At 48.9% G+C, this 17,407-nt stretch overlaps 3 non-coding genes across 3 annotated transcripts; 1 reads left to right on the top strand and 2 right to left on the bottom strand.

Moving 5' to 3' along the window:
- Window positions 1–396: 396 nt before the first annotated feature.
- Window positions 397–469, bottom strand: TRNAK-CUU. Its single transcript has one exon. It is a non-coding gene; the product is annotated as a tRNA-Lys (tRNA).
- Window positions 470–8,148: 7,679 nt separating this feature from the next.
- TRNAK-CUU lies at window positions 8,149–8,221 on the top strand. The gene has a single exon. It is a non-coding gene; the product is annotated as a tRNA-Lys (tRNA).
- Window positions 8,222–12,210: 3,989 nt separating this feature from the next.
- Window positions 12,211–12,292, bottom strand: TRNAS-UGA. The gene has a single exon. It is a non-coding gene; the product is annotated as a tRNA-Ser (tRNA).
- Between the last annotated feature and the right edge of the window lie 5,115 nt (window positions 12,293–17,407).

Below are 17,407 nucleotides of genomic sequence, written 5' to 3'. Positions count from 1 at the left end.
TCTCCCTCCCTCAGGCCCACCCTTTAGCATTCCTGGGTAAAGACCAACACCGCCAAAGTGACTTTGGGCCAGCAGGTCAACCAAGAGGGCTGCCTCCTAGGCCTGGCTGCAGCCCAGCTGCAGGACTCAGAGTAAATCCAGCTCACATCCCTCCCTCTCTCTTCTCCTCTCCCCCTCCCCTTGGCTTTCTCAACACCTGGCCCCACAGCAAACCAGAGACTGCTGCTTTCTGGGCCTGCTCCTGTAGACGTGGGCTTCTATCCTGCTTCTTAAGGACTCAGCAGGAGAAAGGGGCCTTTCCAGGAAATGGCCACAGCTTCTGGGAATCCCTGTCTGGCTCTGGACACCACAAGGAACCATTTGGCTCCTGGCACACAAGGCAACTTAAAAGCTGAGTGCCTGGACAGGGGTTTGAATCCTGGACCCTCAGATTAAGAGCCTGATGCTCTACCACCTGAGCTATCCAGGCTTGCTGACAGGGTCGATCCCTTTCACCACAAGAAGTAAGCCAGCAGGCAAAAGAGAGGTAAAAAAAAGTCCCAGGAACCCCTCCTCTTTTTCTCTGCAGCCACTGCCTTTCAGCAGGATTCCTCCTCCTCCTCCCTCCTGTGCCTCAGTGCGACTAAATCTCTGCACCTAGACAGCCAGCCCATCCGCTGCATCCCAATCGCCCAGGCCTAAGCCTCCGTGCCCAAGTCCTGCACCTGGCTCCATAGAATTAAGTCTCACATCTCACTGGGAACTTACTGACGGGAGCCTTAAAGTATCTGCACATGGCCCGGGTGCCTGTTAAGTACCGAGACCTGTGGTGGTGCATCATTCATGGGAAACTGTCCGTCCATGCCAACGTGCACGGCCGGCATGTGCAGAGCAAAGGTTGCCCCTGGGCGCTGTGTCAGTTTCTGGCACCACTTGAAACTATGGACCACTTTCTGGTGGCTTGTTTTTTTACCCGGGAGGTGTGGGGACTTCTGGCTACATGATCGCGGATGCCAGACTTGGTTGGACAGGATTATTTACAGGTCGCCTGAAGCTTGTTCCTGGATCAAGGAGGGCAAGCCACAGGGCGCCAGCAGAACCAGCTGCAGCAAGGGCACGCTCAGCAGGGGCCACCATATAGTGGGTGGGTGTCATGGGACACACTGCGCCTGATCGATGCCATAGCAATGTACCACCTTTGGCAGAGCCGCTGTCAGGAGCATCTTCAGCGATGAAGGCAGTTCCCTGCAGCAGTGGCTAACCGGGTTTATGTGGCTGTTAACCGGCTGGCTGTGGGTGGAAAAAAAAGTGAGTGACTAGCAGAGTGGAGGCGGGTGTGGACTGGGCTCTGGGACCAGGACGAGCCTTGATTCCCTCCTGCCGGTCTTTCTCTCTAGGCAGGACGGGGCTTTCCAGCAGCAACTGGGAGCAGTTGAGTTTCATGTTCAGGCCCGGTATCAGTTCCTCCGGGTTTCTGCTAAGCACCCAGTGCCCTTAGTGGGTGCTCAGTGCACAGGACTGGCCCGGAAACCCTGTATTACTCGCGACTGCATTATTCCTTTTTTGGTATTTCCAATGGCTTTGTGTCAGTGATTTCATTTTGCTTTGTATAACGGGGTTTTCTGCTGGATCCGATATTTTAATTAACAAAAAAGACAAAAGACACAGGCTCCCCGTCACAGGAATTACAGCCAAGGCAACCTCCTTGCTAACGCATTTGCTTTTTCATCAGCTCCAGGCTGGTGATTTGATTCTTTCCAACTTTCCTCTGAAAAGAAGGCTTTTCCTTAACAAGCAATTTCTTGGATTGCTGACACAGGTCTCTTCTGTTTCCTAGAAAGACATTGCAAACTCTGAGCAGAGGAGACAAAAGATATGCAGTAAGGCACCACTGGGAGTTGAACTCAGGATTTCCTGTTTACTAGACAGGCGCGTTAGCCAGCTTAGCCATGGTGCCTGCCACTGGAAGTAATAGGTAACTGCTCCACTTGATGTTCCAAGACAACGCATCCAAATTCCAAATAGTTTTCTGCAAGGCCTCCCCGATGTCAAGCTGCCTGGCTCTCTGCACACAGAAAGCCACATCTGAGGGGAGAGAGGGTTTCTAAGGCACTCTTTTCCTGCTAGCAGCTGTGTTTGTATAGTGGTGAGTACACTGCATTGTGGTCGCAGCAACCTCGGCTTGACTCTGAGTGACAGTAGCCTTTTCATCAGCTCCAGACTTGTCATTTGCCGCATTCCAAGACTTAGCCAAGAGGAAGCCTCTCTCTGTCTTGAACAAGCATTTAAAGGATTGCCCAGGAAGGTCTTTTCTGGTTAGAAGAAAGAGATACCAAAAAGGGAGCCCGACAGATACAGTCGTCTCAGCAAGGAAAATCTGGCAGGTCAAGCCAGGAGTTCCTGGTTCCTAGAAAGGCTCTTCAGTGAGCTCTTCTGAAAGGTCACTCTCTGGTGGCCTTTCAAGAGCCACTGCCGATGCTCACTGAGAAAGAGATGCCAAACCAGAGTTCTCCACTGCCTCCAGACATGCAGCTATTAGGAGCTCTGGGCACAGAGAGGCCCCTGCTAGCGGAAAAAGGCTTTGGCAGAATGTGATGCTCTGGACCTCAAAGTAGCACCCTGGACCCCCATATTCACAGCTGTGCTATGATTATGATATGCTTTGAACAAAGCATGCCTTGTTAGGTATGGTTTAAAAAGTCTTGGTCCATTGAACATCACTATCCTGTTGGATTATATGTGCTTCTACGGACACAACGTTCTGAAGATTCAGAGCAGGCTGCAATGCGGGGAAAGGAGGACGGTGAAGAAATTTGGCAGCATGTGACCTCCAGAAGAAGAAAGGGAGCGTCCATGTACCAGCAACGCAGATACAGGTAAGTAACCGTTTTCATGTTCTCTCCACAGGTACTAATGCTGAGAGTGGACTAGATGATACATATGAGGGAAGGGAGCAGAAGGAGACTCCGCTGATTGGAAGGCATGAGATGCGCTGTCCTAGGGTTGGGGGTTCCACGACCACCGCTCCCAAGAGAAGGAGGCGGGTGGTGGTGGTCGGGGACTCTCTCCTCAGGGGGACTGAGTCATCTATCTGCCGCCCCGACCTGGAAAACCGAGAAGTCTGCTGCTTGCCAAGAGCTAGGATTCACGATGTGACAGAGAGACTGCTGAGACTCATCAAGCCCTCAGATCGCTACCCCTTCCTGCTTCTCCACGTGGGCACCAATGATACTGCCAAGAATGACCTTGAGTGGATCACTGCAGACTATTTGGCTCTGGGAAGAAGGATAAAGGAGTTTGAGGCGCAAGTGGTGTTTTCATCCATCCTCCCCATGGAAAGAAAAGGCCTAGGTAGAGACCGTCGAATTGTGGAAGTCAACAAATGGCTATGCAGGTGGTGTCGGAGAGAAGGCTTTGGATTCCAGGGGTGTGTCTGTGCGGATTTGTTCTTGTGCTTTTTCAGGGAGTTTCTTGAGCAAATGGTGTTGTTTCTTTTGGCAACCCTCAGTGGGATCAGAGGGTAATGGCTTGTAGAAAGTGGTGTTGGAGAGCTGCCTAGCAGCCTCTTGTTCATATTCCGACCTATTCATGATGACGACAGCACCTCCTTTGTCAGCCTTTTTGATTATGATGTCAGTGTTGTTTCTGAGGCTGTGGATGGCATTGTGTTCTGCACGGCTGAGGCTATAGGGCAAGTGATGCTGCTTTTCCACAATTTCAGCCCGTGCACGTCAGCGGAAGCACTCTATATAGAAGTCCAGTCTGCTGTTTCGACCTTCAGGAGGAGTCCACCCAGAATCCTTCTTTTTGTAGTGTTGGTAGGAAGCTCTCTGTGGGTTAATATGTTGTTCAGAGGTGTGTTGGAAATATTCCTTGAGTCGGAGACGTCGAAAATAGGATTCTAGGTCACCACAGAACTGTATCCTGTTCGTGGGGGTGAAGGGGCAGAAGGAGAGGCCCCAAGATAGGACAGATTCTTCTGCTGGGTTAAGAGTACAGTTGGATAGATTAACAATATTGCTGGGTGGGTTAAGGGAACCATTGCTGTGGCCTCTTGTGGCATGTAGTAGTTTAGATAGTTTAGTGTCCTTTTTCTTTTGTAGAGAAGCAAAGTGTGTGCTGTAAATGGCTTGTCTAGTTTTTGTAAAGTCCAGCCACGAGGAAGTTTGTGTGGAAGGTTGGTTTTTTATGAGAGTATCCAGTTTTCAGAGCTCATTCTTAATCTTTCCCAGTTTGCTGTAAAGGATGTTGATCAGGTGGTTCCGCAGTTTCTTTGAGAGTGTGTAGCACAAGCTGTCAGCATAGTCTGTGTGGTATGTAGATTGTAATGGATTTTTTACTTTCAGTCCTTTTGGTATGATGTCCATCTGTTTGCATTTGGAAAGGAAGAAGATGTTTGTCTGTATCTGTACGAGTTTTTTCATGAAGTTGATAGATTTCCACTGTATACGGCTAAATTCAGTGCCTTGCATAATGACAGGTTTTAGAGTAGCAGCCGTGTTAGTGTGTATTCGCAAAAAGAAAAGGAGTACTTGTGGCACCTTAGAGACTAACCAATTTATCACTCTTACAGATCTTGGGAGACAGGCCAGTCCTTGCTTACAGACAGCCCCCCAACCTGAAGCAAATACTCACCAGCAACCACACACCACACAACAGAACCACTAACCCAGGAACCTATCCTTGCAACAAAGCCCGTTGCTAACTTTGTCCACATATCTATTGAGGGGACACCATCATAGGACCTAATCACATCAGCCACACTATCAGAGGCTCGTTCACCTGCACATCTACCAATGTGATATATGCCATCATGTGCCAGCAATGCCGCTCTGCCATGTACATTGGTCAAACTGGACAGTCTCTACGTAAAAGAATAAATGGACACAAATCAGACATCAAGAATTATAACATTCAATAACCAGTTGGAGAACACTTCAATCTCTTTGGTCACTTGATTACAGAAAGTTGAAATTCTTCAACAAAAAAACTTCAGAAACAGACTCCAAGGAGAGACTGCTGAGTTGGAATTAATTTGCAAACTGGATTCAATTAATTTAGGCTTGAATAGAGACTGGGAGTGGATGGGTCATTACACAAAGTAAAACTATTTCCTCATGTTTATTCCCACCCTCCACCCCCCCCCCCACTGTTCCTCAGACATTCTTGTCAACTGCTGGAAATGGCCCACCTTGATTATCACTACAAAAGGTTCCCCGCCCCCCCTGCTGGTAATAGCTCACCTTAAGTGATCACTCTCATTACAGTGTGTATGGTAACACCCATTGTTTCATGTTCTCTATGTATATAAATCTCCCCACTGTATTTTCCACTGAATGCATCTGATGAAGTGAGCTATAGCGCATGAAAGCTTATGCTCAAATAAATTGGTTAGTCTCTAAGGTGCCACAAGTCCTCCTTTTCTTTTTGCGAATACAGACTAACCTGGCTGCTACTCTGAAACCTGTATGAAGAAGTAATATATACAGACGCACACCAAGCAGGGTCGTTTGGAGGCTGAAGACTTTATGCTTCCATCCCATGCGACTTTCAAGTTTTAGCAAATTAGGACAAGTCAGCAAATAAGAACAATGTCAGGAATCAGTAACTGCTACAGGTAGCAAATTCCTATAGGTAGCAGTTTCTGGCACTACACCTGTGCAGCTCTGCTCCCCAGCTCTTCTTGGGCTCCTGCTCCTGCCCTAGCTCAGCCCCACTCTGACCCAGGTAGTTCCAGCTCACATGGAGGATGGGACCCTCTGCCTGATGACTCCGTCATTAAACTGTCTGGCCTGTCAGTCCCGCTAACTTGGAGCTTTGGCCTCTCCACATTGCCCCTGATGACTGTCAGTCTCAGAGTCCTGATTCCCCATTGACCCTTCCCCCTTCTATTGGGACTGGGAACTAGCCAACCAAAAAAACCTCACTAAGATTTAGTACGGGGCCAACAGCCCCCTTACACAAGTCAGTCCCATGAGAGTCACCGATGTCCAGCGAAGGCGATATAAACTGGTCCCATGGTGTAATGGTCAGCACTCAGGACTCTGAATCCTACAATCTGAGTTCAAATCTCAGTAGGACCTCATATTGGCTTGGGGTAAAGCCCTGGAGCTCACAGTGCTCACCTTCTGAAACACTGGAATGCGTTACCTAGGGAGGTGGTAGAATCTCCTTCCTTGGAAGTTTTTAAGGTCAGGCTTGACAAAGCCCTGGCTGGGATGATTTGATTGGGGATTGGTCCTGCTTTGAGCAGGAGGTTGGACTAGATGACCTCCTGAGGTCCCTTCCAACCCTGATATTCTATGATTCTATGATTCTCTGTCTCCAGTTGTACAAGAGTGAGTTGTTTCCCTCCTGCTGGGTGACTCACAGCCCACTTGGTCCAGGTCTTTGGTTGGGATGGCTGCAGTTTGTTGGGGATCTTGAATTGCTACCAATTCCTGTGGTTTGACCTGGTGGTTGGGGTTCTTGCTGCTTCAGCTGATGCCTACAAGTTTAGCTCTTGTGCTTGCTGCCACACATTTCCTCTTGCCCTCATGGAGCTTGAAGAAAGGAGGCAGGGCCAGGCTTCATAGTCAGGGCTAGGCAGGAAGGAGGAAAAGTCCCAGGCTGGAGCCCAGCACACCTTTCCTCCTCTGGGCACCTAGAGCAGAGGCGGCTGGTGCTGACAGCTCCAAGGGAAGGCTTAAAAGCCACAGAGGAACCGAAGGTGGGGCAAGAGGAGGGGAGGACCATGCCTATGCGTGGCCAGCAGACAGCCACAAAGACACTTGGCCGGTCTGCTCCCCACCACCTGGCATGCCAAACACCCACTGAAGGCCACCAGTCAACCAGCATGTGGGGCAGCTGCTGTCGCTCTGCAGCCAGTATCAGAAGATGGTAGGAAAGGAGGGCCAGCCCCCCTGGTGGGGCCTCTGACTGTTCCCACTCAAGGTGCAGGAGATTTTTCCCCAAGAGGCTTTTCCCCAGCTGGTGGTGTGGAGGAAAAAAACAGTAGACCTAAGTAGGCCCAAAACTTTGGTCAAGCTAACTGTGTATATGAAGCCTAAGAAGAGAGTAAGAAAAATTCCATTGTGGGACAATTGCAGGAGCACAGCTTAAGAAATGTAACCCTAACAGCTAGAAATTAGGAAAGACCGTTAACCGCAAAAGAACAACCTGTCAATAACAGGAAAAGCTTGTTTTGTTATATTCCAAATAAGGCAAAACTACTGTTAAGGCTCGCATTACATGCCAAATAAGCGAAACCTCCATTGGTGGAAGCGCGCTTGACCAATTGTGGTTTTCAGCTACATAAACTCCTGTATTTTCTGTTTATGCCAGAGCAGCTCCGGCTGACTCTCCCTGTATGCGCATGCTTGAATAAAGCTGGCCTCAGGCTTGTTCTGAACCAAACACAACGAGTGGTTAATTTTCCACCACAGTGAACAGAGAAAGCAGAGAAACACCCAGCTCCCCAGGTGCTATTTAGCCCCCTCAAGCACAGGGACAGCCGTACATTTGGAGGAGGGAAACTGCTCTACACGCTAGCCCGGGCATCTTCCCATTTACTTTGGCAAGTCACGAATGGCAAAGGCTAGACTGGACGCACCTGGGCTCACGCCCTAGCCTTTGTGATGCCCAAACCCCACTCCTTCCCGGGGGTCTAGCTGAAGCCAGAGCATTGGCCTGAGCAGCCAAGAAGAGGTTGCATCCCTGAAGAAAGCAGGGCTTTCAACCAAAGCAAGCACAGCCATGAGGGGACTAAAATCCTGAATCATCTGATCCACAGGGAGATGCCTTATCCATCTGATCAAATGATGAGGGAGTCTAAGCACTTCTTTAGAAAAGGCGGACACTGTGTTTCTCGGGTCATCTAGGGAGGGGGCAGAGACTCTCTGGGCACAAGAAATGGAGTTTCCAGCCAGATGTGAGACTTAATTCTATGGAGCCAGGTGCAGGACTTGGGCACGGAGGCTTAGGCCTGGGCGATTGGGATGCAGCGGATGGGCTGGCTGTCTAGGTGCAGAGATTTAGTCGCACTGAGGCACAGGAGGGAGGAGGAGGAGGAATCCTGCTGAAAGGCAGTGGCTGCAGAGAAAAAGAGGAGGGGTTCCTGGGACTTTTTTTTACCTCTCTTTTGCCTGCTGGCTTACTTCTTGTGGTGAAAGGGATCGACCCTGTCAGCAAGCCTGGATAGCTCAGGTGGTAGAGCATCAGGCTCTTAATCTGAGGGTCCAGGATTCAAACCCCTGTCCAGGCACTCAGCTTTTAAGTTGCCTTGTGTGCCAGGAGCCAAATGGTTCCTTGTGGTGTCCAGAGCCAGACAGGGATTCCCAGAAGCTGTGGCCATTTCCTGGAAAGGCCCCTTTCTCCTGCTGAGTCCTTAAGAAGCAGGATAGAAGCCCACGTCTACAGGAGCAGGCCCAGAAAGCAGCAGTCTCTGGTTTGCTGTGGGGCCAGGTGTTGAGAAAGCCAAGGGGAGGGGGAGAGGAGAAGAGAGAGGGAGGGATGTGAGCTGGATTTACTCTGAGTCCTGCAGCTGGGCTGCAGCCAGGCCTAGGAGGCAGCCCTCTTGGTTGACCTGCTGGCCCAAAGTCACTTTGGCGGTGTTGGTCTTTACCCAGGAATGCTGAAGGGTGGGCCTGAGGGAGGGAGACTCAATCCTCCTCCCTATTGGTCAGGGCTGGAGAGGAGGCTGTAAGAGTGGCCAGGTTGATGAGCTGGGCCTTCTAGAGTTTGGGGAGGGTGGAGCTGACTTGGGCATTGTGCTGGCAAAATGCCTCAGGGTGCTGGAGGGAGGAGGAGACCAGGGCTAGGGCTGGGAAGAGATAGAGAGAGAGCAGCAGGTTTCCTCTGTTGTTTCTTGCTCTCTTTTTCTTGACTAGTTTCTCCTCTGTATGTACTTGCCCTTTTTCTTCATAAGCCTGGCGAGCTCAGTTGGTAGAGCCTCAGACTTTTAATCTGAGGGTCCAGGGTTCAAGTCCCTGGTCAGCTGTTGAACTATTCCCCAAGATCATAAAAGTCTCTCTCTTTGGTGTCCTTCTTGGTGTCTTTTTCTCTTCAGAATTTTCCTTTCCTAGGAAGGCACTTTTGTGTGTGAGATTGAAGGGGAAACTTCCTGACATCCCCTCTGTCCTCGCAGGCTGGAGGAATAAAGGCCTCTGGGCATATAGCAGGTTCCTCCCAGATGGCTGGCTGCATCTTATGTGGTGGAGGTGAAAGCTCTGTCTCCTTGCCTCTGTTTCTGCCTCCATATGTCTGTGCTTATCTGGCTGGGGGTGTGGGGAATGTTTGGAGCTTTTGCTTCATATTGAGGGCTCCCTCCCACAGCAGAGAGATGTGGGCTCCCTGGAGAGCCTGAAAGCATTGCCCCGTCAGCGTTAGGTGCTCACCCAGCGCTTGGCTTCCCTTCGAGGGAGCGGTGAGGATGGCGGGGTTCAGACTCCCCAGTTGGAGAGGGGTGCAGGCTAGGATTTCCCTACACCCCTCCTGAATTTCCCCAACCCCCTCCCCGTCCGGGTTTGTGAACTCATTACATACAGTATTGCCAATGTAGTGATTGTTTGGACTTTTGAATTGAAATTTAAATTGAAATATTAATACACACTGTAAAAGCATATAAAGTGTATGATAAAATACATGTATCTGAAAAAGTATAATAGATTTGGAAAGTATGAACATAGACTAGCTTCCTTATACAGCTGTTGTTTTTTATGACCATGTCAGAGCATTCATGTCGGTGATGTTGGCCAACCTAATAATTTCAAATGATGATTTGTAAGCAAAGTCTAAATGATCTCTCCCAAACAGCTGGTGATGAGCTGGGGGCTGGGGGGAAAGGCTTCAGGACCAGATTGTATTTACATTCACACCTAATCTACCTAGGTATCCAGCAAACAGAGCTGCGTTGCCCAAGTGATAGATTTTGGCTGGGGTTGGGTTACAAACCACTTGAATGCGGGGGGGGCAGGGGGTAATGAAATGTTGTTGTAATTTATGAGTAAAGGGCAGTAGAACAGTAGAACATTAGGCTGTGCTGCTGTTATACAGACAACACTACACAGGATCATTTCAGGGAACAAGAAAAGTTGTCACGTTTATTATAACACAATTTGATTTATGACCTGTCAGGGTTCCTTCCCCACTCTGAACTCTAGGGTACAGATGTGGGGACCTGCATGAAAACCTCCTAAGTTTACTTTTGCTAGCTTAGGTTAAAACTTCCCCAAGGTACAAATTAATTTTACCCTTTGCCCTTGGAATTTCCACTGCCACCACCAAACTTTAACTGGGTTTACTGGGAAACATAGTTTGGACATGTCTTTCCCCCCCAAAATCCTCCCAACCCTTGCACCCCACTTCCTGAGGAAGGTTTGGTAAAAATCCTCACCAATTTGCATAGGTGACCACAGACCCAAACCCTTGCATCTGAGAACAATGAAAAAGCCTTCAGTTTTCTCACAAGAAGACTTTTAATAGAAGTAAAGGAATCACCTCTGTAAAATCAGGATAGTAGATACCTTACAGGGTAATTAGATTCAAAACATAGAGAATCCCTCTAGGCAAAACCTTAAGTTACAAAAAAGACACACAGACAGGAATAGTCATTCTATTCAGCACAGTTCTTCTCTCAGCCATTTAAAAAATCATAATCTAACACATAGCTAGCTAGATTACTTACTAAGTTCTAAGACTCCATTCCTGTTCTGTCCCCGGCAAAAACATCATACAGACAGACACAGACCCTTTGTTTTTCTCCCTCCTCCCATCCTTTGAAAGTCTCTTGTCTCCTCATTGGTCATTTTGGTCAGGTGCCAGCGAGGTTACCTTTAGCTTTTTAAGCCTTTAGAGGTGAGAGGATTTTTCATCTGGCCAGGAGGGATTTTAAAGGGGTTTACCCTTCCCTTTATATTTATGACACCCTGTAACTAGGTAAGTGATGAAAACACACAGTAAAAATACACTGTGATAAAAAAAAGCCTGTACTCTTAAAGTATAGGCTTTACAGGCAGGCCTGAATATCTCTATTCTAACAAGGATTATTTGGGAAATTAGCCTTTGCTGACAAGGTTTGTCTCTGTTCCTACTTCACCTTCCGGTGTTATGCAGAGGGATCTTTGGCATATTTTTGTGAGCTTAATAACTATCTCCGAAATGTTATTTACTCAGACTTCAAAACTGGTGTCACCTGATTTTTGCATCGCCCTGTGAAAAAACAATGGACACGTGGGGCTTTCTACAGGGTGTCATGATGCTAAAGTTGAGGAATTCAATCGCTGTACTCGTGTGTGGGGGGGTTGCTTCTCTACAGCTGACTCAGAGCTTCCAGCCTCGGGCTGCCCCTGCCTCATTGCCAGGCACACTGGGCTGTTAGCTACACCCACTGTCCTTGCCAGGGGTCCCTGCTGAACCCTGCGGGTGACTCTGCAGGTGGAGAAGGTGCTGTGTAGCGATGTAGAGCAGGTGCAGGAAGGAGCCGGGGTCACTATTCAAATTCTGAATTTCACAATTTTCCAAATTTGGGAATGTCCAAAACCAATTCTAACGGGAAGGCGAATGCAGAGCAGTTACACTGGAGGGACCCAGACCTCCAATGGGGGTGGCGTGGAAATTAATAAAGGGAAAATCATTTCCGAAATTAGTCATCACTGACAAGATTTGTCTCTGTTCTTATCTCACTTTATGGTGTTATTTAGAGGAATCGGTACATATTTTTACTATGTTAATTAAACCCATAAGTTTATTTAATCAAGCCAAAAACTTTGCGTCACTTATTTTTTCTCTGTCCTAGCAGGAATGAATTGAATTTTGTGACGTTCTGGAAAGTGCAGAGAGATTAAGTGTGGGGAATTTAGTCTCTGTGTTTGTGAGCTGATGTTTTCCTCTCACAGTTCAGTGCCTGCATTGAAATCCTAAGAGGGATCTAAGGGCTGGTGTATGCTGGTCACTTAACTGGCAGAGCTACATCTCTCAGGGTGTGAAAAATCCACACCCCCAAACCAATATAGTTAAGCTGACCTAAGCCCTGGTTAGGTAGAGCTAAATAGAAGGAAGAATTGTTCTGTCAAAATAACTATTACAGCCATGGGAAAACCCCTCCACTCGCTGCAGCAACTTTCTACGCCAAAGTGCTATCGCAGTGTCACAGCAGTGTATTAAGTGTAGACAACCTCAGAGTGAGACCAGATCTGGCTCTAGTTCGCATGCTGCGGCACTAAGATTGCAGTAATCATAAGACTTTTGTGCTTCCGTAGTTGGCAGGATTTGAACCTGCGCGGGGTGACCCCAATGGATTTCAAGTCCATCGCCTTAACCACTCGGCCACAACTACGTGATGTATGGCTATTTCACTACACTATGATTCAGTTCTCACAGAATTGTCACTTCAAATTGCTCAGATCCATTTCCCCTACAGACATTGCTGTAGATCATTGTTCATTCCCCACATTGACAATTCAGACAGTCCCTTTCCTAGTCAAATCCCCAGCACATCATTCCAATAGCAGGGGTCAGGATTTCTCTGGGGAATGGACATTTTTCAGGGGGTTGGTGCATGAACTCAGCCTTGCATTCCATCCTTGATGTTTCATGGACTAACAAGAGCAGGATAAAGAAAGAGCTGAGCCAATATCTCCCTGTCAGGGATGCAGGTGGCCACATCCCCTGTGTCTGACCATTGCCATTGCAGGAGAGAAGGGTTCACTGGAGTTGAATGCCCTGGCTCAGACAGGACACCTAGGGAAGTTTGCTGTTCATGGATCTGTGCAAAGGAAATTGTGTCTCTGTGTTTTCCCCAGTGACTCCTACATCCCACCCCCAACATCTTCTGGTTGAACGAGCATGGATCATTCAGAAAGTCATCGTGTTTGGATGTAAAGGTGTGAAATGATGGGAAAATTGACCATTCTTCCCAGTTTAAATTCTGTAACTTCTACATTGGACAATAATACTCAGCTCTTCACTGGCCATGAATGAAAACCAGGTCTGCCGTATGAGAGACAATAATTCTACCGGAGAACCACAAATGTTCAAACGATAAAAAAGTGACCTCTGCATTTTAGGCCACACTCACTGCTGGGGACCTACACCGGGATAGGGCTGACACTCAGAGGAGCTCTGCGCTTCTGGTCTACATGGAATTATTTGGGCATTAAATCTATCGGGATGAAGAGGTTCGAGTTACCTGTGCCCTGTTCCTTTAAGGCATTGGAGCAATGCTGGGGAGATTGAAGGGCACGGAGCTGGGGAGCAGTGTGTGCTCCAAGGAAAGTTGTTGTGCTCTGGTGACACAGAGTGGGTCTGGGGGTTTTGTAAGCCGTGGGGTTTGTATACAGATAAAGTTTACTAACTCACAGGTTCAAAGCAGTTCCTGCTCTGGGCTACACAGGGCAGTCTTTGCTGAGAGTGTAGCTCAGTAGATGAATATTTGCCTGGAGGGCAATGGGTTCCTAGTTCAAATCCAAATGACTCCCTTTAAAAACTTTTTCAAATGAAAATCGATTTCCAGACCCATCTCCAGTGTGTTCAGGAGTCCGCTGAATGGGGATGCTTGAAATGAATGTAAACACTCAGCAGTTCCCCTTGCGAATGTAGAAAACCCAGCAGAGCTGTCCAGCAGCTGAAAACCACTCCAGTCCTCGCGTCTCCAAGAGGGGCACTCTGTATTTGGGGCATGTGTGACACCTCTGGGACGATGACAGGTGAAAAAATGCTGGATTCAATGACAGCTGAGACCACAGGAGGGGAAGGTGAATGGCAGCACCGCACAGGGTCATAACACTCAGACCCGGGGCTTCACTGTCACTGCCTCTGTGTTTGCCCTCATTTATATCCTAAGAAACACACTCTTCCCTCTCCCCCACACACTGTCACACCCAACCTTTTCCCCTGGAGGCCACCCCAACCCTACCCCACCCCTCTCCCACACACACACCATGGGACACAGCCTCTCTGTGACTCACCCAGGTCGGGACTTGCCTCTGCATCGCCCCAACAGGGGAGCAGAGAGCCTGAAGGGCCACAGGAGACAGATGAAGATCGGCCGGAATAGAAAAGTCTTCCGTTCGCTTCATCAGAGTCTCGTTAACCTCACCCAGGAGAAGTTCCAGCACCGGGTGGCTCAAAGCACCAACCTTCCCCTCAGCAGCGGAAGGTGGGAACCAGCTCGATCACACGGAAGGAGGCTCCCCACCTCTGTTGCTGCCGTCATGCAGCATTTGTTTTAGCTAATGCAACCCCCTCATCCATCCATACATCCATGGAACAATGAGACAAGCCCCTAACTAGGGGTTCCACTGGGGCAGTGGGTTAGCACATAGTACTTATAGAGCAGTCCTGTCTGGAATAGTGCTGAGGTTGTGAATTCAAACCTCACCTGGAGCACTGGTTTTCTTTAAGCAAATGGCTTCTGCCAATCATTTTGCCCTGTGGAAAATACAATCCCAGCTCAGAAGACACCTTTACCGAGTGCAGGGCAGATTTCACACTTCTACAAGGCTCTGCTCTCCATCAGCCGCCTGTGTTAGGAGGGGTCAAGCCGAGCCCAGAGCTCTGCCCATCCTGTGATTCTTCACCCCCTGACTCCTGCTCAATCTTTGATCCCCAAACCACCTTTGAGCACAGCCTCCTGGATGTTGGGGCTCTAGAACTTGCCACTCTGGGTACTGATGCCTGTGGTTTGACCTGAAGTTTGGGCTTCTCACTGCTTCACCTGATGCCCACAAGTTTGGCCCTTGTGCTTGCTTTCAAACTTTTCCTCTTGCCCACATGGTGCATGAGAAAAGGAGCTTGGCTTAATGGTGAAATCCTAGCGGATCTTAAACATAAAAAAGAAGCTTACAAGAAGTGGAAGGTTGGACATATGACCAGGGAAGAGTATAAAAATATTGCTCGGGCATGTAGGAAAGATATCAGGAGGGCCAAATCGCACCTGGAGCTGCAGCTAGCAAGAGATGTCAAGAGTAACAAGAAGGGTTTCTTCAGGTATGTTGGCAACAAGAAGAAAGCCAAGGAAAGTGTGGGCCCCTTACTGAATGAGGGAGGCAACCTAGTGACAGAGGATGTGGAAAAAGCTAATGTACTCAATGCTTTTTTTGCCTCTGTTTTCACTAACAAGGTCAGCTCCCAGACTGCTGCGCTGGGCATCACAAAATGGGGAAGAGATGGCCAGCCCTCTGTGGAGATAGAGGTGGTTAGGGACTATTTAGAAAAGCTGGACGTGCACAAGTCCATGGGGCCGGACGAGTTGCATCCGAGAGTGCTGAAGGAATTGGCGGCTGTGATTGCAGAGCCCTTGGCCATTATCTTTGAAAACTCGTTGCGAACGGGGGAAGTCCCGGATGACTGGAAAAAGGCTAATGTAGTGCCAATCTTTAAAAAAGGGAAGAAGGAGGATCCTGGGAACTACAGGCCAGTCAGCCTCACCTCAGTCCCTGGAAAAATCATGGAGCAGGTCCTCAAAGAATCAATCCTGAAGCACTTACATGAGAGGAAAGTGATCAGGAACAGTCAGCATGGATTCACCAAGGGAAGGTCATGCCTGACTAATCTAATCGCCTTTTATGATGAGATTACTGGTTCTGTGGATGAAGGGAAAGCGGTGGATGTATTGTTTCTTGACTTTAGCAAAGCTTTTGACACGGTCTCCCACAGTATTCTTGTCAGCAAGTTAAGGAAGTATGGGCTGGATGAATGCACTCTAAGGTGGGTAGAAAGCTGGCTAGATTGTCGGGCTCAACGGGTAGTGATCAATGGCTCCATGTCTAGTTGGCAGCCGGTGTCAAGTGGAGTGCCCCAGGGGTCGGTCCTGGGGCCGGTTTTGTTCAATATCTTCATAAATGATCTGGAGGATGGTGTGGATTGCACTCTCAGCAAATTTGCGGATGATACTAAACTGGGAGGAGTGGTAGATACGCTGGAGGGGAGGGATAGGATACAGAAGGACCTAGACAAATTGGAGGATTGGGCCAAAAGAAATCTGATGAGGTTCAATAAGGATAAGTGCAGGGTCCTGCACTTAGGATGGAAGAATCCAATGCACCGCTACAGACTAGGGACCGAATGGCTAGGCAGCAGTTCTGCGGAAAAGGACCTAGGGGTGACAGTGGACGAGAAGCTGGATATGAGTCAGCAGTGTGCCCTTGTTGCCAAGAAGGCCAATGGCATTTGGGATGTATAAGTAGGGGCATAGCGAGCAGATCGAGGGACGTGATCGTTCCCCTCTATTCGACACTGGTGAGGCCTCATCTGGAGTACTGTGTCCAGTTTTGGGCCCCACACTACAAGAAGGATGTGGATAAATTGGAGAGAGTCCAGCGAAGGGCAACAAAAATGATTAGGGGTCTAGAGCACATGACTTATGAGGAGAGGCTGAGGGAGCTGGGATTGTTTAGTCTGCAGAAGAGAAGAATGAGGGGGGATTTGATAGCTGCTTTCAACTACCTGAAAGGGGGTTCCAAAGAGGATGGCTCTAGACTGTTCTCAATGGTAGCAGATGACAGAACGAGGAGTAATGGTCTCAAGTTGCAATGGGGGAGGTTTAGATTGGATATTAGGAAAAACTTTTTCACTAAGAGGGTGGTGAAACACTGGAATGCGTTACCTAGGGAGGTGGTAGAATCTCCTTCCTTAGAGGTTTTTAAGGTCAGGCTTGACAAAGCCCTGGCTGGGATGATTTAACTGGGAATTGGTCCTGCTTCGAGCAGGGGGTTGGACTAGATGACCTTCTGGGGTCCCTTCCAACCCTGATATTCTATGATTCTATGATTCTATGAGTGTCAGGGCCAGGCTTCATAGTCAAGGCCAGGCAGGAGGGAGGAAGAGACCCAGGCTTTAGCTCAGCACACCTCTCCTCCTCTGGGCAGCTAGAGCAGAGGTGGCTGGAGATGACAGCTCCAAGGGAAGGTTTACAAGCCACAGAGCAACTGAGGGTAGGGCAAGAGGAGGGGAAGACCATGTCTATGTGTGGCCAGCAGACGGGCATAAAGACACCTGGCCAGCCTGTTCCCTGCCATGCCAAACACCCACTGAAGGCCACCAGTCAACCAGCATGCGGGGCGGCTGCTGATGCTCAGTGGCCAACATCAGAAGATGGTAGGAAAGCAGGGCCAGCCCTGCCAGTGGGGCCTCTGGCCGTTCCCACTCCAGGTGCTCACTGTTGCAGCGGGGCAGGAGACTTTATCCCAAGAAGCTTTTCCCCAGCTGGTGAGAAGCAGAGAAACACCCAGCTCCCAAGGCGCTATTTATCCCCCTCAAGCACAGGGACAACCGCACATTTGGAGGAGGGAAACTGCTCTACACGCTAGCCCGGGCATCTGCCCATTTACTTTGGCAAGTCAGGAATGGCAAAGGCTAGTGTCATAAATATACATGAAAGGGAAGGGTAACCACCTTTCTGTATGCAGTGCTAGAAAATCCCTCCTGGCCAAAGGCAACATCCTGTTACCTG

Source organism: Chelonia mydas, chromosome 22, assembly GCF_015237465.2.
Source record: "Chelonia mydas isolate rCheMyd1 chromosome 22, rCheMyd1.pri.v2, whole genome shotgun sequence".
Taxonomy (NCBI): domain Eukaryota; kingdom Metazoa; phylum Chordata; order Testudines; family Cheloniidae; genus Chelonia; species Chelonia mydas.
Note: the sequence above shows the minus strand (reverse complement) of the source record. Positions and strands in the feature narration are given on the sequence as shown.